The sequence below is a fragment of the Macrobrachium nipponense genome, chromosome 37 (genome assembly GCF_015104395.2).
Source record: "Macrobrachium nipponense isolate FS-2020 chromosome 37, ASM1510439v2, whole genome shotgun sequence".
NCBI classification, from domain to species: Eukaryota; Metazoa; Arthropoda; class Malacostraca; order Decapoda; family Palaemonidae; genus Macrobrachium; species Macrobrachium nipponense.
This window is the reverse complement of record NC_061097.1, coordinates 40,833,647-40,860,642: the sequence shown is the minus strand read 5'-3', so window position 1 is coordinate 40,860,642 and position 26,996 is coordinate 40,833,647. Positions and strand designations below refer to the sequence as shown.

The 26,996-nt window shown below is 39.0% G+C and overlaps 1 long non-coding RNA gene across 1 annotated transcript in view; it reads right to left on the bottom strand.

Annotated features, from left to right (window-relative positions):
- The window catches only part of LOC135209183 (uncharacterized), a 31,669-nt gene extending 5,686 nt beyond the window's left edge, over positions 1 to 25,983 (bottom strand). The window contains exon 1 of the long non-coding RNA XR_010313307.1: positions 24,138 to 25,983. This is a non-coding gene — a long non-coding RNA (uncharacterized LOC135209183). The remainder of the gene's footprint in view (positions 1 to 24,137) is intronic.
- Between the last annotated feature and the right edge of the window lie 1,013 nt (positions 25,984 to 26,996).

Genomic DNA, 26,996 nt, shown 5'->3' with positions numbered 1-26,996 from the left:
CTGCCGTAAGATCCTGCTCTCCTATTGGTCAGCATCTGTCCCATCATGCCTCTATGTAAAGGCGTTCCTTGACCATTTTTTGCGGCAGCGTTATCGTGATTTCTCTTTCATTGTACTGTAAGTTACTTTATCGTGTTGTGTGTGAACTTAATTACAGGCAGTCCCCGGGTTACGACGGGTTCGGCTTACGACGTTCCGAAGTTAAGGCGCTTTTCAATTATATTTATCAAAAATTATTTCCAGGGTTACAACGCCAACAACGCTCACCTGGCAGAAGAAATATGACACCAAAAATGCAAAATAATCAATATTTCAGTCCTCTTTTCTATCCTCTTGATATTACATCACCAATCTTCTTACCATACTCAAGCCATGGATTTTAATTCTGTGACCACCCCTTTTATCTTGTGCACTTTATGACCAAATTTCTATCTGGTTCAGGCTCTCCATGATCCAGGGGCTTATTGGTTGTATTGCTACTTACATGTTAGTCATTTCAGTGATTAACCCTCTTACGCCGACTGGACGTATTTTACGTCGACATTTTTTGTCTCCCGTGTGCCGACTGGACGTATTTTACGTCGACTTACAAAAGTTTTTTTTAAAATTCGCGGAAAAATACTTATAGGCCTACCAGCCTAAAACTTTTGAATCACGCGCCTTGGGGGATGCTGGGAGTTCACGGATCAAGGTGTTGTTTTGTTTACAATCGTTACGCAGGCGCGCAAGCGCAAATTTCTTTCTTGCCGCACTAAAAAGTATCTGTGACACATCTCGAAAATTATTTTGTCACTTTTATGTGCGCATTTTTATGTAGAATACAACAATAAAATACTCATGATTGTAGCTTTTATCAGTTTTGAGATATTTTCATATAAATAACGATAATTGCCAAAATTTCAACCTTCGGTCAACTTTGACTCTACCGAAATGGTCGAAAAACGCAATTGTAAGCTAAAGCTCTTATATTTTAGTAATATTCAATCATTTACCTTAATTTTGCAACTAATTGGAAGTCTCTAGCACAATATTTTGATTTATGGTGAATTTATGAAAAAACTTTTTCCTTACATGCGATTGTGGTAATGTTTGCACCATTTTAAAATTAGCCGTTATATAAAGTTTTATATATGGAAATGTGCGCAATTTCATGCACAATACAACTAAAAATAACCCATGGTTGTAGCTTTTATCAGTTTTGAGATATTTTCATATAAAAAACGATAATTGCCAAAATTTCAACCTTTGGTCAACTTTGACTCTACCGAAATGGTCGAAAAACGCAATTGTAAGCTAAAATGCTTATATTCTAGTGATATTCAAGCATTTACCTTCATTTTGCAACAAATTGGAAGTCTCTAGCACAATATTTCGATTTATGGTGAATTTATGAAAAAAATAACATTTTCTTTACGTCCGCGCGGTAACAATTCCGAAAAAATCATACGTGCGATTGTGGTAATGTACAATAAAGTTTTATATATGAAAATGTGTGCAATTTCATGTAGAATACAACAAAAAATAATTGAAGGTTGTAGCTTTTCTCATTTTTGAAATATTTGCATATAAATCACGATAAATAGAAAAAAAACCACGTTCGGTCAACTTTGACTCTACCGAAATGGTCGAAAAACGCAATTGTAAGCTAAAACTCTTACAGTCTAGTAATATTCAGTCATTTATCTTCATCTTGAAACAAATTCGAAGTCTCTAGCAAAATATTTAGATTTATGGTGAATTTAAAAAAAATCTTTCCTTCCCTCCGCGCGCGGATTCTCCGCCACAAATCTCCGAAATGTGTACGTACCATTCTCGGAATATTTGCTCAGTTTCATATTAGGCATTTCATAGAGTTTTATATATGAAAATGTGCGCAATTTTATGTAGAATAAAACGAAAAATATTTGAAGGTTGTAGCTTTTCTTATTTCCAAAATAATTGCATATAAAATAATATATATATAAAAGAATTCGACATTCGGTCAACTTTAACTCATCAGATATGGTCGAAATCTGCAATTGTAAGCTAATACTCTTACAGTATAGTAATATTCAATCGTTTGTCTTCATTTTGAAAGAAATTTGAAGTCTCTATGACAATATTCAGATTTATGGTGAATTTTTGAAAAAAATATTTGTTTACGTCCGGGTGTTACGAATTCATGCATTACTTTGTGATAATATTTTCTCTGTGTTGCTTTTATCGCTTTACAATGTGTTATATACCAAAATGATCGCAATTTAGTGTACATTACAACGAAAAAAAAGTAACTTGTGACCTTTAACCGTTTTGCGCACGGCGGGATTTGAATACAATTAAATATGAAATTTCGTTTTTGCACTATCATATATCGCATTATTTATATATGATAATGATAATTTTTTTCATTTCTGATGGTTGCATACTAATCTTCAGCCAATGACAAAAAAAGGAGCCAAAAATGAACTCTTAATCTTGAAAACTAAGCGCGCTGTGATTTTTTGAAAAAAATATTTTTTCCGCTTCCGCGCTCACTCTGAAACACCTCCGGCACACGGGAGACAATTTTTTTTTACCGCTTCGGCGTAAGAGGGTTAATTGCTTCCTGGAGCCTTGCTGTCCAGTCCTTAGCTAAGGCCAGAATTTTGCAGTGCAGTCCTTTTTGTATCATTGACCCAAACTATCTGTTTTCTAGCTATGCCCACCTCATCTCACTGCTATTTCATCATCTGTGATACATACAGTTTTCCTAGTATCCACCAGTCATAATATCATACCATTTTGTACTAGTAACCTTTCCTGAATCTCATATTATACTTTTATTAGTATTAGTCCACCATATCTTCACTGATTACAGAAGCACAGGATATATACTAGGTGCAGGAATAGTACATTTATGCTCTGTATACTAACGGGGAATTGTTTAGTACCATCAGGCCAAAATTCTATATTACTTTGTTAGGGTTATGTCACTTGTGTGCATAGGGGATGTACATACACATGCTCACATAGCATCAAAGCTGTAGTTTTAAAAATTATACTGTAATTCCAGTAATGTAATGCTTAGTTTCTTTTAGCAAATAAAAAATGATTCTAATTCTCTCAGCAGGAGGCTCAGTCAGCTGATTCTGAGAATGTAAACATTAGGCTAGCTTACATACATAAATGCATAAGGTGAATGATTGTGTTTTATATGTATTACAATGTTGATATAATGTAACATTACAATATAAATGGATTCAGTAAGTAAAATATCAGTTTCATTTCCATTACCTTCATCTTAAATACAGCTGTAATAGCTATTTGACTTATCCATTTAGATACTGAGAGGAACACCTAATTTAGGTCAATAGTTCACATAGTGTCTTGTGTATTTTAATAAAATATGGTAACAACTGATAAGAAATTTGCTGTATAAAAATACATTAATGGTCATAAAACCTTGGTAGGCTGTGAATAAACACAGGGATGTTACCTACATACCCACCAAATTGTCTTCTTTATTAAAGAGAGAGAGAGAGAAAAGGAGTGGCATTTCTTTTTCAAAGTGTATTTAAGCCATACCCAGTGAGTCATGTAAGTTGATTGCCACTGTAGTTGGCATTTTGTCGTTATTGGCACTGTAACTTGATGTTGCATCAAGTTACAGTGATGTAAGTGTTGTTAACTTTATACCTATTCTTGCCTTTAGGGCAGACAACAGCACTTACGCAGCTGTAACTTGATGTTGCGAACCCGCTGTCAGTTGGCATTGCCCTAAGTCGTTGATGAACTGTATTTTGTTGAAGATATGGGGGAAAAGGTAAAGAATTACCTTTTGCATAAAGTTTTCAGTTTAAAGTGTGATGGTTGATGTTTATAAGTACAGGCAGTCCCCGGGTTACGACGGGGGTTCCGTTCTTAAGACACGTCGTAACCCGAAAATGGTCGTAAGCCGGAACGACGTTCTTGAAAATGTCCACAGGGAAAATTTCACTAATTTGCAATTTTTCTTAGGGCTGTATCTCTAAAATTATCACTAATTTACTTTTTTCATGTGCAACACTGTGTATTCACAAATTACTGTATATTTTCATTAAAATACAAGAGAGAGAGAGAGAGAACTCCTTACGGTTTCAATAGATTGAAATGAACGTCTGAAGGCAACTTTTCCCCCCTCCCATAAATACATATATTTCTCCAAAGAGAGAGAGGACTGTGCAATTATGTTTGTCTGTCTATCAATTCTTTTGCTGAGAGCGAGAGAGATAAAAGGTAGAAATAGAAACACCAAATGTATGACAAGTATCTTGTAGAGAGAGAGAGAGAGAGAGAGAGAGTTGTCCTTACAGTATTTAAAAGAGTGAAATGGAATGATTATTGTATTTAAAATACTCAGATATGAATTTTGTACTTACAGTTAATAGTATTATTATTGGAAAATATTAATGATAAACTTATTACATACAAGTCCATGAAAATGATCTCATCTCTGAGAGAGAGAGAGAGAGAGAGAGAGAGAGAGAGAGAGAGAGAGACTGTGCTAAACTATAAAGGATTCTTATCATAGCATGCGATTTTGAAAAGCGTCGTAAACTTGGAGCGTCGGAAGCGTCAGCGTCGTAACCTCGGAACAAGCGTCGTAACCCAGGGCGGATTTTTCAATGAATATTTAAGAAAAAGCGTCGTAACCTCGGAACGTCGTAAGCCGGACCCGTTGTAACCCGGGGACCGCCTGCATATTGAGTATTCATAGTTATTTGGTATTGGCAAGGTTAGGCAAGGAAGGGTATGGTGTGGCCCTTGAGCATCCCCAGATTTTTTTTTTACTCACCATTATCCAACAGGCCCTTGGCTTTATGTATTAATCTAATTGAGGGATTAATTACTTTATGAATGCTAGGTTTCTTTGGTGAGTGTTCCTTTTCCACTACATTTATTTGATTTCCCATAGGCAGTTGTTTATCAATAATAACTCTTAGGTGATCATGTCCTATTTTCACTACAGTCGCAACCCTTCTTGCAAACATCCAACTTGAAAACATTTATAGATACAGAGAGATATGGTCACAAGTTCAAATTTTGCTCAGCATGCCTATTCTGCTAGTAAGAAGTTTTGCAAAAAACAGAGGAATACAAGGAAGAAGGACCTATTCCTTTAACTCCTTCCTTGATCGTCCCAAGTATCTTGTGATTAACATGACATTGTTATGATACAATAAAGTTTCATACATACTTACCTGGCAGATATATACAATTGAAGACCCACCCAGCCTCCCCGCAGGAGACAGGTGGAAGAGAGAATCTGATTAGAAAACGGGAATAGTTCCTAGTCCTGCCACCCAGAGCAGGGCGGTAGATCACCTGACCTACCTGTAGCGAGTGCCGCGAAATTTGAAATTCTGTCGGGAACGACGGAGTCGATAGCTATGTATATATCTGCCAGGTAAGTATGTATGAAACTTTATTGTATCATAACAATGTCATTTTCATACATTCAACTTACCTGTCAGATATATACATAGCTGATTGACACCCTTTGGTGGAGGGCAAGAGACAGCTAACTAACTGACTAGACAGGTAAACAACATATGTTGTAGGTATAAATAAACCTTAGTTCCTACCTTATTAGATGGAAGACTTCGTGGCTACTGCCCAGGAGTCTGCTTCATCTCAAGAGCCTTAGCGAGATAGTGATCTGTGGCCAAGAGTTCTTGTGGATCTGTCGATGGGGTCTCATCCACTTACTCGACAGAACCTAACTGGCATTTGTCAATGGGAGCACATCCGCTTATATGACAACACGCCTTTATTTAAGGAGCACACAACCAATCCCGATCACCCGATCCTAACCCGTGTTAGTTCTAAGATTGCCCAGAGTTATCCCCAAACTCTTAGCAAACAACCACAAACTCGAAATCCATACATACAAAAATAAAAATTTTGTACCCCTCTAATAGTCAGATGTCACTCGATTTTCAAATGAAGCGAAGTGAAGGCCGCCTGTGCGACAACTGACACTCCCATACACCGAAAACACGAGAACACATCCGACAAGAGGGTTACGTACACAATTTAAGGATTGGTGCTTTCTCCTTTACCCAGAACCGTCTGTGCTGACACAAACGGACCTAAAGAAAAACATTTCTCATACGTAACTCGCACGTCTTTTAAATAATGGGATGCAAACACGGAGTTGCATCTCCAATAAGTTGCGTCCAAAATGTTTTTGAGTGACATATTTCTTTGAAACGCCCCAGAGGTTGCGATTGCCCTAACTTCGTGGGCTCTCACTCTTAAAAGATTAAAAGAATCATCTGAACAATTCTTATGAGCTTCCAAAATTACACTTCTAACAAAGAAGGCTAAGGCGTTCTTGGACATTGCTCTCTTGGGGTCTTTTACTGAGCACCAAAGACCTTTTTGCGAACCCCCCAACTGCTTCTTCCTGTCCAGATAAAATTTTAGAGCTCTAACCGGGCAAAGGGATCTTTCTGCCTCTCTGCCCACCAAACTAGAAAGTCCTTTCACTTCGAAACTCCTGGGCCAGGGATTCGAAGGGTTTTCGTTTTTGGCAAGAAAGAGAGACTGAAATGAACAAATTGCAGAGTCTCCTTTGAAGCCAACTCTTGATTCAAGGGCGTGCAATTCACTGACCCTCTTTGCCGTTGCAAGAGACATCAGAAACAAACACTTTCTAGTGATGTTACGAAAAGAAGCAGTATGTAATGGTTCGAATTCTTCTGAGGATAGAAATTTAAGAACCACATCTAAGTTCCAGCTTGGAACCTTGGGTTCAAGTGACTTTGATGTTTCGAAGGAACGAATGAGGTCGTGCAAATCCTTATTCGTTAGATCTAATCCCTTGTTTCTAAAGACTGCTGACAGCATACTCCTGTACCCCTTAATAGTCGGTACCGAGAGATGCGACTTTTCTCTAAGAAACAGAAGGAAATCCGCAATTTCGGTCACAGAGGTACTGGAAGAGGACAGCTTCTTCGACCTGCACCAGTTTCTGAAAACTTCCCACTTCGATTGGTACACTCGCCTAGTAGATGACCTGCGGGCTCTAGCAATTGCGCTTGCTGCCTGGCGAGAAAACCCTCTCGCTCTGACAAGTCTTTCGATAGTCGAAAGGCAGTCAGAGCAAGAGCGGGTAGATTTTGATGGTACCTCTCGAAGTGGGGTTGTTTGAGCAGATCTATTCTGTTTGGAAGAGATCTGGGGAAGTCCACCGTCCACTCCATCACCTCTGTGAACCAAATTTGAGCTGGCCAATACGGAGCAATCAGAGTCATTTTGGTTCCTTCGGATGCCACGAATTTTCTGACTACTTCCCCCAGTATCTTGAACGGGGGAAAAGCGTAAACGTCTATCCCTGACCAGTCCAGGAGGAAGGCGTCTGTTGCATAAGCCCGGGGATCTTCTACTAGGGCACAAAATGTGTCTATCCTCTTGGAGAGGAATGTGGCGAAAAGATCTATTTGAGGCTTCCCCCAAAGGAGCCAAAGGCTCTGACAGACTTCTGAGTGGAGTGTCCATTCTGTGGGAAGGACCTGGAACCTCCTGCTCAATCTGTCCGCTCTCACATTCCTCTCCCCTTGGACAAACTTTGTTAGAAGAACTACCTTCCTTTGGTTCGCCCAAATCAAAAGATCTCTTGCTAGCTCGTACAGAGCGAAAGAGTGCGTCCCTCCTTGTTTCTTGACATAAGCCAGGGCTGTCGTATTGTCTGAGTTTATCTGTACGACTTTGCCTCTGACTATGTGTTCGAAGCTCTTTAGCGCCAGGTGAATTGCTAAAAGCTCCTTGCAATTTATGTGCCATGACACCTGTTCTGCCGACCAGGTGCCTGACACTTCTTTGGATCCCAATGTTGCCCCCCAGCCCGACTCCGAGGCGTCTGAGAACAATGTCAGGCTTGGGTTCCGTACTTGCAGGGACACTCCTTTGTTTTCTTTTAAGGGAGTCAACCACCACTTTAAATGATGTTTTATTTCCTCCGAGATTGGAAACGTGTCCGAGAGCTGTCCTGTCTTCCAACTCCAACTTCTTCTCAGGAAGAACTGAAGCGGACGAAGATGCAATCTTCCTAGGAGAAAGAACTGTTCGAGCGAGGAAAGGGTCCCCAGGAGGCTCAGCCATTCCCTCGCTGAAGTGCGCTCTTTCCCTAAAAAGTTCGATACTGTGGCACAGCCTTTCTTTATTCTTTCTTGAGATGGAAAAACTCGAAAACCCCGAGAATCCATCTGAATCCCCAGATAAACCACGTTCTGGCTGGGGATCATCTGAGACTTCTCGAGGTTCACGATCAATCCCAATGATTTTGTCAATTCCAGTGTTGTTGACAGGTCCTCCAAACACTGCTTTCGAGACCTGGCTCTGATGAGCCAGTCGTCCAGGTACAGGGAGACGTTTATCCCTTTCAAATGTAAATGTCTTGCTACATTTTTCATCACGTCCGTGAAGACTTGAGGAGCCGTGGAAAGGCCGAAACACAGGGCCCTGAACTGATAGGTTCTTCCTTCGAACATAAATCGAAGGTACTTCCTCGACGAATGGTGGATCGGGATGTGGAAATATGCGTCCTGAAGGTCTAGGGACGCCATCCAATCCCCTTGCCGCAGAGCTGCAAGGACTGAAGCAGACGTTTCCATGCTGAACTTCTGTTGTTCTACGAATTTGTTCAGCGCACTTACGTCCAGTACCGGCCTCCATCCCCCCGAGGCTTTTGCTACAAGAAACAAGCGATTGTAAAACCCCGGGGAGCTGCAATCCAGCACTAGCTCTATTGCTCTTTTGTCCCACATCTGTTCCACCATCTGACGAAGAGTATCCATCAGAACAGGGTCCTTGTATCTGGCGGACAATTCCCTCGGTGCTGTTGTCAAGGGAGGAATGTCCTTGAATGGGATGCGATAACCCTTCTTGATGATCGACATCGTCCACGGATTCGCTCCTATGTCTTCCCAGGCTTTCGCAAATGAATGTAACCTGGCTCCTACGGGTGTCTGGAGGACAGAACTCTCACTTTCCTTTCTTAAAGGAACGGAAGGAAGACCTGCCCCTCTTTTCTGTTGACTTCCTTCTGGCGATAGATCTAGTTGGAAGACCTCCTCGAAAGGGCTGCTGCTGAGCTGGACGAGCCACTTTCTTTTCCTCACTGGCCACAGGCCTATTCTTCCTTGAGGATTGTCTAAGGAGATCCTGGGTGGCCTTTTCAGTCAGAGAATGCGCAATATCCTTCACCAACTGCGAGGGAAAAAGGTGTTCTGAGAGAGGCGCAAACAATAAGGCGGCCCTCTGCGAAGGAGAGACGGCCTTCGTGAGGAAAGCACTGTGAACCGCCCTCTTCTTTAAAACTCCTGCACCAAAGAGGGAGCATACTTCAGCCGATCCATCCTGAACAGCCTTATCAATGCAGGTGAGGATGCTATTTAGGGTTTCTGGGTCCAGTTGTTCCTTTTCCTGAGATTTCTTGGCCAGAACCCCAAGGGACCAATCTAAGAAGTTAAAAACTTCTAAAGTGTGAAAAAGTCCCTTGAGGAGGTGGTCCGTTTCCGAAAGCCCCCATGTTACCTTCGCTGCATTCAAGGCGTGTCTTCTCGATGAATCCACTAAACTCGAGAAGTCTGACTCAGCTGAAACGGACAGAGACAATCCCATATTCTCTCCCGTTTCGTACCAAATGCCTCTCCTCCCTGTAAGTTTAGCGGGAGGCATACAAAAGACCGTCCTTCCTAACTCCTTCTTCTTCTTGAACCAGGAGTCAAGAGATTGAAGCGCCCTCCTCATAGATATAGCAGGCTTCATTTTAAGGAAAGAGGAAGACTTGTGCGTTTTCGTGCTCGAGAACAGAGAGCGTGGAGAAGGAGGAGCGGCTGGCGTTAACGAGTCTCCATATTCCTCCAATAGAAGGGACGAAAGAACTTTATAATTAGAAGATCCTTCCTTCATTTCATCCTCCGAGGCATCTTCTGGGTTCATAGGCTCGGAAGGAGAAGGCTCCCTTCTTTCTTCTGACTCTTCCCTTACTCTCTTTCGAATGTCAGGCTCTTCATACGAGGAATGCGCCTGGTGCACAGCAGGAGTATCTCGCCTGGTAGGAGTAACGTGTTTGGAATACTCCTGGCGCTTGGCAGGCGCAGAGCGCCTCGAATACTCCTGGCTTCTAGTAGGCGCATCTTGTTCAGAATACTCCTGGCGCCTGGGAGGAGTATTAAGTTCAGAATACTCCTGGCGCCTGGGAGGAGTATAAGCTTCGGAATACTCCTGGCGCCTGGGAGGAGTATAAGCTTCGGAATACTCCTGGCGCCTGGGAGGAGTATTAAGTTCAGAATACTCCTGGCGCCTGAGAGGAGTATCGAGGCCCGACGACTCCTGGCGCCTGGTAGGAGTACGTCGCTCCAAATACTCCTGATCCTTAGAATGCGTCTGATGTTTAGTAGGAGTATTGATTCCGGTAGGCGCTTTCCGTCTCACAAGCGCTCTACTCCTAACAGGATCTTCCTCTTCAGCTAACTCCTGACGCTTGGTTGAAGGTCTTGAATGTTGTACTGCATACTGTGGCTCTTTGCGCCTACTCGGAGCCTGGCTCCTGGTTGGCGCCATACTCTTGACAGGAGTAACTTCCTTTCTTACTTCTCTCCTGTCTACCGCATTGCTCCCCCCAGAGATGGCCGCCTGTGCGACAACTCCCCTGAAGGGTGCGTCGCGCCCGACAGGAGATTGGTATTTAGATCTTTTAATAGGAAGCCTATCATCCTTCTTACGAGTAGGCTCCTTATATAGAGTTCCTACTAACGAGGCTAATTGCTCTTGCATATTCATCAATATTTTCCTGGTTGAGGAATCTTTCGAATCAGGAGAGGGAGATCTGGAAGGCGCTCTAGGATCCCTTCCAGACCCAGAGTCTGAATGTATTCTCGCCTTCTTTATTACCGAAGGCGCTCCTTCTTCAGAGAAGCGCTCGGGACTAGAATTGAGCTCATGCTCTTTCATACTCCTCTTCAAAGGACGGGAAAGTTTCGACTCCTTCCATCCTCTTCTCGGAGAAGGCGAACTAGACGACGAAAAGCACTCTCGAAGGACGCTTTTCCTATAGCGGTCCTTGGCAGTATGTGATACGATTGATTCTGCCGAAGGGGACGCCTGATCGTTGGGGATTCTCCACAACCCCCGTACGGCTTTCGACTTTCCTTCTCCTCCGGGCCAGGGAGCTTGGAAGAGGTCTAGGCCTGGGAGCGTCGCAGAGACGACCAGACGCCCCCTCCACTACACTGGGGACACTAATATCACTAGCGAAACCACATTCACTTTCCTTACCTTCCAATGCTGCGACTTTTTCCTGCATTTTCTGAAGGGAAGCTCTAAGTTCTGCTATTTCCGAAGCAGAACTAGAGGGATTAGCAATTTGTGAACGGGCTGAAACAGAATGGGCATGATTATCAGAGGAAGAAGCTACAGAACTAGATAGTAAATCATGAGAAGCAGACATTCTGCGGGTTTTATAAGCCGCCTTCCTCTCTCTATCTTTCTCTAACTTCTTCAAGTAAGAAGTTAGATTCTTCCACTCTTGTGCACTCAGTTTCTCACACTCGTTACACGTATTCTCAATCGAGCATTCAACCATTCTACACCCACTACAAGTAGTGTGAGGATCTACCGAAGCTTTCGGAATCCTCACCTTACAGCCCTCATTCACACACACTCTGAAACTAACACTAGAGTCAGACATATTCACGAATTCCAAAAACCAAGTCCAAAAAACAGTCCACGATAGCGAATGCCAAACAACGATCCAAGTACGTCACCAAATATCAGCGAGAGATGATCAAAAGCTTTGCGAAAAACGAATTCTAGTCAGGAGGAAGTAACAACAATGTTGATACCGCCGGCGACAGAGAGAATCTGATTAGAAAACGGGAATAGTTCCTAGTCCTGCCACCCAGAGCAGGGCGGTAGATCACCTGACCTACCTGTAGCGAGTGCCGCGAAATTTGAAATTCTGTCGGGAACGACGGAGTCAATAGCTATGTATATATCTGACAGGTAAGTTGAATGTATGAAATAAGTATGTACCATGCATTTTTCTTACAATCATGAGAATACTAGTTCATACTCATAAAATACTCTTACTTATTTCTATCTTCCCGACTTATCTTGATCTACGATGAATTCCCATTTCCCATAGTACTTTTTTTCCCAATAGGAAACAAGTAGTATGTATTTTTGTCAATAATTGGTGTTGTGCATTGTTTACTTTATGAACTTCCAGTCAGATGCTGCTCCTACAAAATTCTCTTTTAAATTCATAACTTGTTAAGCAGGGAAAAAATACCATTTTCTTTTTACCTTTCCAGATTCCAAAAAAATACTTTATAATACTACATGATTTAAAAATGCAGTGAAAATAGTATAATCTATGACTCCCGAGATAACTTGGAATGTAAACATCAGTAAAAATTATGGACATTAAACTTACGAATAATTCAACATACAAATGGCTGTCTGAAACATAACTAGTTCATAAGTATGCTGGTGACTGTACATTAATTTTGATCTCTAATATGTAGTTGTTTATAAGTCACACCACTAAGTTTCCTTACTACAGTCAACTCTTGACTTGCGGACTCGCCTACTTGCAATTTTTCTATGGACCATATACATACGTACAGGGAGGCATCGCTTAGTCGTGGAATCAGTTATCCATGGGTTTTTTCTTGGACCTCTTCTCATGCTATATCGCTGATATGAATTACAGCATCGTGGGTTTGTCCGTGTTGTGTATGCAATGTTTATCGGTAAGCTAAGCCTCAGCTGCGGTCTAATAACCACCAACATACATGAAAAGACTCACATTATGATATTAACTGACAATTCACCTTATATATTATTGGCATATCTTCATAATAAATAGCCTATTCAAGGTATATGTATGACGTTCATTGATAGGCTAAGCCTAGTTGCAGTGCAATAACCACCAACAAACATGAACAGATTCACATTATGATATTAACTGACAATATTACCTAACCACCACAAACATGAACAGATTCACATTATGATATTAACTGACAATAAAGGTAATAAAACCATTCTCACCTTATATCTTATAAACATATCTTCATAATAAATAGCATATTCAAGGAATAATTCCATATCACTGCACTCAGCTATATTATATTCTGAATGGCCAGTCACAAAATGTAAACATATAAAGTTACAAAAATGTATTGGTACGTATACGGTTGCGTTCACAGCGACCTTTATTGTTCGATAACCTTTTAGAAATTTTAATAGTAGTAGTGTAATTACAGTAGTAACATTGAGGCTATAATTAATTCGAACTTCATTATTATTTTGGTAGTATACGTATTTAACTTCTCCAAACAATGCACTCATACAAACGATAATTAACATAGATTATCGTATTGTTGTTTGCGATTGGCGACGAAGTGTAAACGAAATATGTAAAACCATTTTTTACTTTCTATATTAACGTCATATCTTCATAATAAAAAGGCTATTCGTGGAGTAATTCCGTATCAGTAAAATCAAGGCCAGCAAGCTGACAAAATGTACGTACGTATATGAAAATCAAATTATGGTAGCGTTCACAGCAAGATTATCTTTTGAAATTTTAATAGTACTAGCCATGGTAGTTATAATGTTTGGAATATAAATTATTTGAGATGAATCTTACCTACTGTTAAATTTAGCCATATCTCCCCGTCGATTAGGCAAGTCGGCATTAAAAAAAAAAAAAATTGAATGGCTGCCCGGATGACTGTCTAGTTTACCTGTTCTCCACCAGGTGTGTTTTGAATGTTTTAGCTCTTGGCAGAATTCTCCTTGCCGCCATTGCGGCTAGACGATTATTGGTGTTCTATGAAGTTTGGCTGTTTTACACCTGTTTACGGTATTGTAATTTCATTTTCCTAGGATATCTTCCACCGGAAGTAAAACCAATAACATCAGGCTATGTAGGAATGTTTTGGTGTAACCAGGATGGTGAAATTGGAAGTTGATCTACATTCCTTTGTACTGGCAGGGATACAGTGTGTGATTTTGGAACTACTAGATGTGAAGAATGTAGGGATTTGTTCCGAGAAATTTATGCCTGAATATGTCAGATATAGGAAAGACTGGAACTAATAGATTGCAAAAGCAATTAGTTAGATCAGGGCTTAAACCTGTCAGGCTATCCCTACTCAGACTAGGCATTTTAGTAGGCTAGTATTGACTTCCACTGTAGCTCCGCCTTCTGCTCCTCATTTGGTTCAGGAAAAGCGTAACGAGAAGTTAGAGCATTAACCTATTTTTAGTTCTAATACAATTTGAACTTAGTTCGTGACGGGAATGTTCCGAATCCCTCCAGTGTGCGCTCATTTTCGCGTTCCCTGGTAGAAGTAAGGTGTTGGTGCCCTTGTCTGTACGTAGCCCGAGCCTAGGACTGCCCTGCGACAGTTGGAAACGTCCTCTGCCAGGGAACTGGGTCAGTTCTCGGGACGATGGGATTCTGTGCCCTCCAATACCTACTTCGCCCTTTTCATGGTCTGAATCTTGGTTAAAGCGTTCGCCAAAGGACCGTTAGAGAGTCCACATAAGGACCATTATTTCGGTAAGCATTGATGCTCGCTCCGTAGCGCATTCTGTCGTCTTCAACACCTAGTTTGAGGTGTAAACATGCATAGGCTTAATAATATATGATATAGGTATAGACATTTTATTGAGATGATAATGTATCTGTAGTGAGTTTTACACATTTAGTTATCTCTCATGTTTTGGAGATATGGTTATTCTAAATTCATGTATGCTAGCATATTCCTTTTTCTTTGAAATGCTTGTGTTTGTTCTTTGCGTTGTTTCCTCTTCAGCTATCGACAAATCTCTTACTACTGCCTTGATTAATGTTTCTCTTCAAGTCGACACTGTCTGTAGTATCTAAAGTTCTCGCCGAGTTAGATATTCTAGCTTCAGAGGTTTCTAACTTAGTTTCATATAGAAATGCTTTCAAGTATGTACGATCGCTTTCGGACGAGGCGGGAGCGTTGTTGTAACTCCTCTCCCACCGCCTCCCACTTTTGGCACCTCGTTCTCTCTCCCTCTGTCGACTCGTGCGGACTGTGGACCAGGGTTCCCAGACATATGATAATTATCGTACGAGTATGGTAATTTTACCCTCTGTACAATAAATGATTATTAATCAAAATAAGATCATTTGAAGAGACTTGGTACGATAATTTGGTCTGATACATCGTGTGAATGCAGTTGACTCGTGCCGAATGCGGACTTGGCCGAGTCCCGTCGCTGAAACTGTCTTGCTCTCAGTGAGTCGTGGTGGATTCGATACAGTACTCAGCTGCTGTCACCTCTTATCAACAAGTGTCGCCTTTTGTCACCAAGGGTTGCGGAGAAAGAGCAATCCTTTAAGCTCTTTGTTTACCTCCTGTCGGCAGCTGTCTCCTCCCGTCACCCGCTGATGCAAGAAGAGTTTGAATGGAGTTGGAGGAACTCGTTTGGGTCGGGAGGCCACATAGAGAATATATCTTAATTGTCTTAGCCTATTTTGGCGCACTAAATCATGGAGAAGAGAACCAACGCTTTCTCCAATTTGAGAGCATTTCGTAACTATTCTTGTCCTCGCACACAATCTGCCTTTGTGTCTACCTTGGCTTGTCTTGTCTTTTAAAGTCGCGGAGAGCAGAAGGCCAACTTTTGCTGTACAACGCTTATTGGTCCTTTAACCGTCTTTAATAGGAGGTTCGCTTTCTTTCTTTCTCTTTCCTGTGGGGAAATGAACTCGAGGCAGACAGACATGCTGATATATTTTCAGTTTACTTGAGTTATTACCTTTTATCTACGTAGTCTCGTTACTTGAGTTATTACCTTTTATCTACTTTGTCTCGTCTCTGCGACTTCTTAGAGAGGTGGAGATGCGAACCCAGCGGGAGTTTTAGCGAGGAAACAAGTAACAAAAAACAAGTAACTCATTTCTGATGCTTCAGGGTAATGTCCTCATGCTTATACTCACTCTGTTTGGAAGAAGTGAGAACACTTTCGCTTCCTGTCAGATTATGCAGCTCGGGATTATCTATTGGTAGTCTTATTTTATACCTTTTGGGGATAAGTGCAGATTCAGGTTCTGGGATATGGACAGTTGCAACCTCCTAACATGCATGGAGAGACTTGGGTCCAGTATGTTATATGGTGGAGACAGTGAAGGGCAGTTGTGATTCTTTTTGGTTGTCCTCCACTGGGTTAATCTCCCTCTTATAGCTTCCCTTGTCTTCAGCAGAGATCTCTCATAAGTCTCTTTTAGTAGGAGATTGTATATAGAGGGAATGATGGTCCAAGAGTAATTCTTCAGGAAGACACCCATAAGTAATTGGAGATATTCTTGGACATTTGGAGACTGAATAACAGTAGGTGTCTGCCCATATACTTGTTGGTTTTCTAGCATGGTTTTAGTGCCTTTCCAAAGAATGGTCAGACTTGTGGTACACATGCAAATGTGTTACACTTACCATACATCCACAGTCATGCAAGTTCATTCAAGAGGTTTTTGCCAGAAGGTATTGCTGTTCTGTGCACTTTGTTTGGGTTAGTGTGCAGTCCTCTATAAGTTATGTCAGGGACTTGTTGGCCATTGGTAGATGGTGTCGACTTTAGGAGCAAGACACTTCTACTGAATCAGTGATTCAAGTTAGCCCACTCTGTCAACAGTATTCCAAAGGCCAACGACCTGTTGCTTCTTCTGGCTCAATTTCTATGCATTATATTGTTAATTTTTTATATCCCCATTCTTATCTAGTGATGTGGGGATGATATTTAATTATACATACTTGTTGGTCAAGATGAATAAGCATGTGCTGCTTGAAGATTTTAGACCTGAAAGAAACTTCCTATATGGTAGGGGCTTTTCCTCATTAGGAAACATGGCCTCACTGGTTATTTTCAGATAATCATGCTCAATTAATGTACAGTTTCAACGTAAGAATTACGACTTACAAATAACTTTCATTAAATTTGTAAGTAATCCAGAACCAACTTTGGCTCCAGGACTGTAGGAGGGACACTGTAACCAGGAATCGTCTATTTGGTTCTTAAACCTAAGTCCAAGTTTTGGTCTTTTCCCTCTGTCATGCAACACAGAGTTTAACTAGTGTCATTACATGTTCATGCAACATAGAATGGTCAAACTACACCTGATAAAACTTTTTAGATATTAGGGCAGTGGAAAGACATAGGATGTATAGCAGGTTTATTCTCGGTCAGAAACAAAGTCTTTGTGGGAAATTTGCTGCTTTGAGTGAAATCAAACAACATATTGGTTCGGTCATCCATTCTGTGGAAGGACAGTGTTTTAGCAATTGGGGATTCAGGAAGAGCAAGGGCCTTGACATCCATAAGTTTGGCACTTGGTGTGGATTTAAGGAACACTCATTTCGCTTCCTAGCATGTAGATGAACTGGGACATCCAAATGATTACTACTACTTTGTTGGCCCTCAGGCTTGAGCAGTGGATGTTTCCTAAAAATTTTGCCTAACTCAAACTCATAGGCCTGCCCCTTGTATCTACTCTGAATTATATTGAGCTATTTCATGTTCAAGAATTGCTTAGTCTCCTGTAGAGACCTTGTAGCCTCAGGGCAAAACTTTTCAGAATTTCCAATGCTCTTGGTAGATGTCTCATTCTTCCATTGAGAAGAAATCAACTCTACTACACAATTCCTTACAGTTCCATTGACGTAGGCATCTCCTTAACTGCTTGGAGATGTTAGAATGTCCCCTCCCAATAATAAGATTTTCAAGTTATCATAGGATCTGTCCTTAATTTAAAACTGCCATGGCCTGGGGTCAGAAGCAGTGGTCTGTGTGTTGCTGAGGGTACTATTCTGGAGGAATTTTCAGCACCTGGAACCTTGTAGACATCAATGTCTTTTGTTTAGAGGAGATAAGACTTTTTACTGTCTACTTCCAAAGTTATCGTCCCATACGTACTTTCCTCGGTATTGCATCAAGTACTTTTAGATCTTGCTGAGGACCAGCACTGTAAGGTGTTGAGATTGAAGCCCCTTCATCTCTATATCAGTCTCTCTCTGGAGTTTAGATGCAGGTCTAAACTTTATCTGAAGTTACTGTAAAACCTTTTATTTATTTATTTAGTGTCAGCACCCTTCTTTAAACTGGTGTAAAGGGAATGCTATTTTAGCTTTCTGCCTTAGAGCTGAGGGTGATGTTAAGGCTATGCTTTACAGTTCCCTGTAAGAATTCCAATTTAACCACTTGGGGGGAAATGAGGAAACTTCTCTATCCTGTTGGGCATTTAACTTTAAAGGTTAAACCTAAAACATTTTTACCATCCTTTTAGAGACCTTGAACATCTTTGTCAAAGGTAAATGCTGGAAGAGGCAAAGTTAACCTTTGGTTTTGTGGTTTTAAGAAAAACAGATGTTGTGGTCAAAGGTTAGCCTGGAAGAGGCAAAAAACCACCTTTTGTTTTATGGTTTTAGAAAACCTAGCTGTCTTTGCCAATAGTTAAGCTTGAAGGCGAATTAACTTTTTGTTTTGTGATTTTTAGAAAACCTAGAATGTATTTGTGAAGGTTAAGCCTGGAAGAGGCAAAGTTAACCTTTTGTGTTGTGATTTTTAGAAACTTATAATGCCTTTGCTAATGGTTAAACTTGAAGGCAAAGTTAACTTTTGTTTTGTGGTTTTAGAAAACCTAGATGTATTTGTGAAGGTTAAGCCTGGAAGAGGCAAAGTTAACCTTTTGTGTTATGAATTTTAGAAACTTTGTCAAGGAACACAAGGTCCTCTGTGACATAAAGGATAGGCTAGTGCATGAGAACTAGCTCCATATCTTCTACCTTATTGAAGTTAAACATTCATAATGTGAGCAGCAGTTGCAACTTCATTTAGTGTTAAGTCAATTTGTCGCTCCAGAATAGGATTGATGTGTCACAGTAGCACAATTCAGTTTTTTGCCCGTTCACTACCTTAAGTATACAGAATTGTGTTTGAAAACAGTAAAGCCCTTAATCCGCTACTAGTAGTGGGTAGTCTTTTCCTGAACCGAAAAAAAGCAATTATTTAGGCTCTTTTGTTTAAATCCCTGGTTTTAAATATTTTGAGGAGCGTGAAGGTAAAAATTCTGTATAGGAGCGTACCTTTATACTGTATAGGTATTCATATTAAGTGACTGTTGTTTGATAGGGCTTTTGGACCCAGGCACAGTGGTCCCTCATACCGCTTGCGTTTCATGCTGGCTGAATCGAAGTGGTTTTCTCCGCAAGGCTGCTCTTTGCTGCATACGTATGAGAGCCTTGCTTCCTGAATGGGATCCAACTTCTGGTGGTAGTAAAATCCACCAAGGATTTCAGATCAGGTGAGAATATTTTGGGTTTCGTATAAGAAACCTTTAGCTCGAATGGCTGAGCGGAATTTTGTCTAGCTGCACTACCCACCATCCTCTTCTTAATGTGGGAATCCGCTAAATTTAACAGGAGGTAAGATTCATCTCAGATAAAATAAATTTTCATAATAAAATTTATTATTTGGATACTTATCTACTGTTAAAGTAGACCCAACCAGCCTCCCCACAACTTAGTGGGCTGTCAAGGAGGATTTTGAAGAGCTAAAACATTCGAAACACACCTGGTGGAGAACAGGTAAACTAGACAGTCATTCGGGCAGCCATTCAATTTTTTTTTTTTTTTTTTTTGAATGCCGACTCTCCTAATCGGCGGGGAGATATAGCTAAATTTAACAGTAGGTAAGTATCCAAATAATAAATTTTATTAAGAAAATTTATATAACATTTGTTTTCAATACAAAATATTATCATTATTTTGGTAGTAAATAATAGTTTAGAATGATCATATGTACACTGCATTGTTAGGGGTTTGTAGCAGTGAAGAAACAAACAAAATACTCTTTTCCTTTTAGGCTACACGTTCAGGAAAAATATGACATAGAATCGGCTTTGCGACTTTGTTTATTTTGATATTTTTAATTATACAATAACTATCATTTGTACTACTAACACCGTCTTCACATAACTATTTCTCCTAAGATATATATTGTTGCAAAAGCTAGCCTATACATAAAAGGCTTTTATAATTTAAGTCATCATACGTACCCAATATCATTGTGGGGAAATTTACTAGTATTTCCTCAGATATTGAAATACTTTAGCATCATTCAAACACTTTAATAATATAATGCATAAATACTATTCATATATACGTCGTATACAAATACTACATACGTACTATTGCACACAATGTAATAAGTAGTTACACTGTCCTTCAACACTTTTTTTTCAACTGTAAATATAATTTCAAAATCATCTTACAAAACACAGAAAAATGAATAACATGTATAGTTGCATAGTATAGTACAATGCGCGGATCTGTTGAGTCCAGTGTTATCAATTTTGCAGTTTTATGCTAGCTTTAATTTTCTTGAGTTAATTAGCAAGAAAATTTTCAATCTAGCATCTGGCAGGAAAACTTGCATTTTTTTTTTTTAAATACATCTAGCATACGTATTTTGACATCAAATCTTTGTAATGTTACGTTGAATATTTATTTTATTCTAATATGTTTGATATATCATGTAAGAAAAAAGAAAAAATCTTGCAAAACTATCTTCAGGAATTGAACAGAATAGGTTTCAAAATTATTAGGAATTCTGTAACGTAGTGTACAAATACAGTGTGTGTTAGAAACGTTTGAAAACAAAATGAGAGCAATTGGTTGAAATTGGCTGGGTGGCATTGTTGTGTATGATGTGAATTTTTTAGCACTTTACGGAGCAAAATCTAGCAAGAAATTGCCGTTCCCATTTGCCAACACTGGCCTACCTACGTTTGTCTAAGTTTTGTTTATGTTGTTTTATTGAAGTGTGGTGTTTGCCACGTTCTTTAAATTGTACCCATATAAGCCACGTTCTTTAAATTGTACCCATATAAACAAGTTAATTATGTGGCATCCAAAATCCCTGATTCTTTTACTTTTATGGGAAAGAAGCCTAAACGTCCGATGAAGGTTATTACATGTACTAATACATTATGTAATATGTTGTGAAGAAGGGAAGAGATGTTTTGCTGCGTGCTGCTGGTAGCATTATCTTTATTATTCATCTGATTGCACTGCGAAATCATTGCCATCTTTATCAATACCCACATATTTTACATAATTTTGATATTTCTCTTATCTCTCTCCCTCTCTTTCCTTGTAAAAGAAAAGAGGCCCATGTGAGTACATAATGGCACATAGTACGTATGTAGGCTTCTAGCTGTAATCTATAGGCTACATATGTACAGTTGTACATATACTACATATATTTTTAAGGTTAATGTTGTAAATTAACTGAAACTGTCTTGAATTTAGTTTAAGCTGATAGTTGAAGACATATTTGGTGTTTGAACTTAAGTAGGCAGTTATAAACATTGGAATAGTGGGTCTTGGGTGGGTTAACTATTAAAGTAGGCAGTTTTAAACAATTTTTGAGGGGGGTTCTAGGATGATGCGGGTATTTACTTATCCCGGGGGGTTCTGGGCCCTATCCCTCGCGATTATCGAGGCCCTACTGTAAACAACATTATTCGTGGAAAATTCACCTATTTGTGGTAATTTTCACAGAAATATTCCCAAATTACTGTATTTTCATATAATTTTTGTGACTAAATGCACTTTTTGTGATAAATAATTAAAAACTCAAGTACAGGTATTCTCCTACTTATGATGGGGTTAGGTTCCAAAAAACCCATTGTTTGTTGGGAAAATCATATCTTGAATATAGTGTGGCCTACACTAGGGTAATCAGTGCCACGTTTACATATAAGGTAGCCTAGCCCACATTACTCAGTTTACTTATATATATGGTATAGTAATTATTAATTTCAGCTAATTCTCTAGGTTCAATGTAAATTGGCTTATGATAGTTCAGTATAAAGAAAAATTGAATAACTCTAACAAGAGTTAGGCCTAGAGTATATTATGGTATATCATATACATACAAATACAGTAGCCTAGCCTACAGTATACTCTATACTACATATACGTTATAGTAATTATTAATATCAGCCAATACTGGAGGTTCAATGGTTCAGTGCATTCTGGCTATAATCAGTAAAAAAAAACAAAAAAAAAAAACCACACACACACACACGAAACGGGAATCAGACTCATGCCAACGTCGGCATAATTTAATGGTCAGTTTGCTGATGGCTACATATGATGATTAAAAAATACAAATATAATGAATGTGCATCTTTTCGATAATTTAACGGTCAGTTGCTGATGGCTCCATATGATAATTATAAAATACTGATATAATGAATGTGCATCTTTTCCATGAATCTTTTAAAATGTTGCACATTACTTTACTGTGTCCAATACTATTGTATGTATTCTCATATTATTGCATTATAAAATACTAAGCATAGGAGACAATGTTTTGGTTTGGAACTCAATTCTGAGCGAATTTTGTTGCTTCTAGTTAGCATAAACGCATATCAAGATACTATACTTATATGAGACATGGTCATTTTTCGTTATATGACATGTTTTTAAGTAGAAATATGACTTGAATACGTCTCGTTGTGAAGTAATTATTTTTTTTTGTTAACAGATTGCATTCAGAGCATGTTTATTGAGTAAAAAAAATTACGTGATTCCTTATTCCGCTCGCTTTTTTCATTTGATTTCATTGTAATTCGAGCTTTACATTATTTATCTTTTATTGGCGTGTAAACAATGGTAAAATGTGTTCTTTCAATCCCAGTAGTTTTGATTAAAATGCTTTTCTCTCAATTATATCTTATGATTGTTTTTGATGGAATAAGTTAACGTTTACAAGAGATTTATCATTGTTGCCGATGCACGATAATAGTCATCAGCAGCTTGAATAGTTTTCTCACCTTCAGCTATAATTTGGTTTAAATGTAAGTATATTTCCTTGCTGACCTTTGATCTGTAGCGAATAAGTTATTACATAAAAATATATCAGTCCTTCTACAGAACGTCATGTAAAACAAACTACAGTAATTGTTTACTATCGAACGATGGTTAAAATACAAGCCAACAGATGTTGTTGTCATCCAGTTCGTTTGTACATAGCAAAATAGATGTTTCTCATTTGGTTGTTCAGGGTTGTACACATTTACGCAACAAGTACAACGTTAAAACAGTACCGTTGCTATTCTCTTTTGCTGTTTTTGAACTTATTCAACTAGAAGATGGGATAAAAATAGGCTATTGTAATTTGGTCTTTGTTCCCTAATTGTATGCTGCTGCCTGCACCCGTTGCGAGCGAAATTTAAAAACATTTTCAAAATATTGTTGTCTGTATTAATTGCTAACCAACCCCATCGTAAAATTGTATTATCGTAACTTGAACACTACAGGTATAAGCAATTTCGTGTCTTCGTTGCCATGGTATTCTTGGTGTTTTAACTATCAAAATAGGCAGTTCTAAGCATATTTAGAGATGTTTTACGTATTCACGGATTTCAGCTATTCGCGTGTCTACTGTATCATTATTTTTTTTTTTTATTTTACTATGTCAACATCACTATTTTAAGTCTTGTATCATAGTATATGCTGTGTTGTATGGGTGAAGAGGGCTAGGTGGACATCCGACTTGACTGAGCTTGTTTTGTGTTGCTACGCTTATGATTTTTTATTTATATTTTATGCTACGCTTGTTTATATTTTTAATGTATTTTCATATTGTTTATTTTTACAACCCAAAAGATAAACAGAGTCTTGTGTATAGGGTATGAGAGAGAGTAAAACATTCTCTTGTGCACTATTTTATGTGTGATAATCATACTTAGAATCAAATAAAATTGTAATAAAATACCGAACATTAAATCAAGCAAAGCAAAATAGAACAATAGCAAACGTGATACTGTGCTAAAAAACACACACAAACACACACAATATGTAGAGATGGTAAAGTCAATGTTGGTGCACTAGTTGATGTAAACACACACATCCTATTAGTCAAAGACAATGATACAAGAAATGGCCTAGGCTATTTACAAAATTAAAACATATCTGAAATGATTATTTTGGTCTCTCTAAACTCTCTAGGTAATTGTTAAAAGTCCTGAAGAATCTAAGCTAACCTACATAAATTTATGAAAGCATTCGCTAGCTTACCTTTAGCTAATCCAAACTTGCAAGGGTTTAGTTGAAGCAGTCTGAAGTAGTAGCCTATTATCTCTCAGGTACAGATTCGTGAGCAAATTCACCAACGCAACGAAGGAAGTGATGCAGACGCTCAGAGGGCACGTAATAATTAACAAACAGGTACCGTGTGAGGTATTTTGGATGATATTTTTTCTCCTTTTTGGCTTTCCTGCCCCGGTGCCACCAGGACTTCATGCCATGCCACTTACTCTTAATGCTTTTGATGTGAATGTCACAGTTTGCAGAACCGTTGGCAACGTGATGCTCATACCCGTGTTCAGAGAGCGGCAAGAAGGCACTGTCGTCTGTGGTGTATAGCACCGAGCCTTTCTGAATGTACCTCTGAATGACGGGGAGCAGCCTATTCTCCACGTCTTCTACAATCACAAAAAATAGCTTCTTGGTCTGGCGTTCATATGCCCCAAGAACAGTCTGCCGCCATCCTTCCATTTCAGTCAGGTCATCGAACTGGCAAATGTCCACTTCCACAACTGCACCTGGTCCTCCAATTGGTGTCACCGGAATCTGACTCTCGAACCAAAACTGACTGACCCCAAAGCAGAGTCTGCTCAGGTTAACGATGGTGTCATTGGTCAGAAGAAGATTACTCGACATTAGGTCGCACGACCAGCATCTTGAGAGCCAGTGATTAAAGAAGAGCAGAAGTCTCCAGGGACTGATGTCGGTCTTCTCGAGAACTGTCCCTTCTCGGTCGCCAACGGTAAAACCACAAGCACGAAATTTGCTCTCGGAAACTTTCGTTTTGGATGTGCACTGCCACATGGTACGTTCCTCACGAAATTCGCAGTCGCTGTGACATCGCGGACAGGTTACTTTAGAAGGCAGAATACCATGGCGACGAAGACACGAAATTGCTTCTTCATCGTCCATCCAAAATCTCTTCATGGCATCGAACTCGTTAAGTTCACATCCAAAACAAAACATTATTAATGAAAATGCAAGAACAGAAACGGTAGAATTTTCATGTATACTTCTCAACAGACTTGAAAAAGTATTATTTAGTGCGCCAGCTGTTTTTTAAAACCACTTTTTATCATGAAATTAGAAAGCACACGCCCAGGATGGTCCAGTCCAGCATACGGGTTTGTTTTTGTTTATCAGTCCAACGGTCAACATCACTTGGGGAGGGTTCTGGGTATGGAACGGCGCATCCAATATTTTGTTTTTACTTTTGAAAAAACGGGGTAGTAGTTTTCATTTTTTTTTAAAATCCATTTACCCTATACCTTCACACTCACTCGTGTTTATACATACACGCATACTTATATAAGTACAGCAGAAACGAAAATATGAAGGTATTCATTTACCAATTAGTTAACTGACGTTTTGTATATGAATGTTCGATTTCCTTTTGTAATAACTGTTTAGGAATATCGTACTGCAATGATACAGTAATTGAATGTGGTATTGTTCTGTTTATGTGTGTATGCAGTATAGTCTTATCCTCTGCATGTGAAAATCAGTTTGGTTATCTTTAGTCCTATCTTTGTACATTCAAATATTTGTGCTGCTTTATCTACGCGTCTGACGCGTCACCTATTCCGTGGTGGTTAGTCCTAGCCCTTCGGGGACCAAAGTATTCTATGCACCCATTTCTATATTTTGTGGGCGACAAATTATATTAATAAACGATATCTTCGTGCGAATGTCTGCTTTACATTGACCATACGGGGTTTAGTAGATAATCACCCAAAATAGCACCTAATTATCACCTCGGTAATTTGCTGCAAATTATTTAGCGGTAGCACGTAGCAATACCAGCTGCGAAGAGTTTATTTTTGCCCGAGTTCACCCTAGTGACTAGATTTACTGACTCATTGTAGATCTTTAATGATAGTAGCAACTTTATTTCATTTTGGGATAACAAATAACTGCGGAAAGAATATCATCATCTTGATATAGATGTAATGGTCGTATTTCATGAACCACAATAATATTGATCGGGCAAGACTCTAGCAAATTGGGCCTCTTGTTGTTATCAACTCCACTGTTAGTGTTCATATTGTGTTAAATTTGCTTATGTTTTTTCCTGAATTCGTCTCGAGTGAGTTTTCCAAAAAAATCAACAATTAAAGGAAAAAACGCGAGTTAATTTATAAAAAAACATGAACACTAAACAGTTAGTGCATAAGAAAATATGAAGACACTATAAAATTTGAAATTCTAGAGTTAACATGGCCGAAGTGGTACACCTGGCAATGTGCAATAAGCCACTAGGACTAACACATCAACTGAAGTAATGACCTTGAGACATAAAAGCTAGAAAAAAAAGATAAGGATTAAGTAAAGACAAAAATACTAAAGCATTTGCATGCCAATCAACTAATCAACTCTATAATCCTGACTAGCTCAAAAAAAAAAAAAAAAAAAAAAAAAAAATTAGCGTCAGTGAATGTCGATGAAGAAAACGCAAACTCGCGACCGTGGAAGGCCTGGTAATAAATATATATATATATATATATATATATATATATATATATATATATATATATATATATATATATATCTATATGTGTGTATATATATATATATATATATATATATATATATATATATATATATATATATATATATATATATTATATATATATAAAATGCACATATATTTGCCATAGCTTGTGCACCGTGGCCTTCCATGGTTTTGTGTCTATAGTCTTGCTTGAGTGATATTCATTAATAATTTCCTTATTCAGGATAGCTAGAGATTGAAGTTGCTTGGATGGGTAGCATTAAAATGCTTCATATTTTTTCTCTTTACATAATCAATTATCATGTTCTGTTGACAGGCTTTTATATTTCAAAGCCATT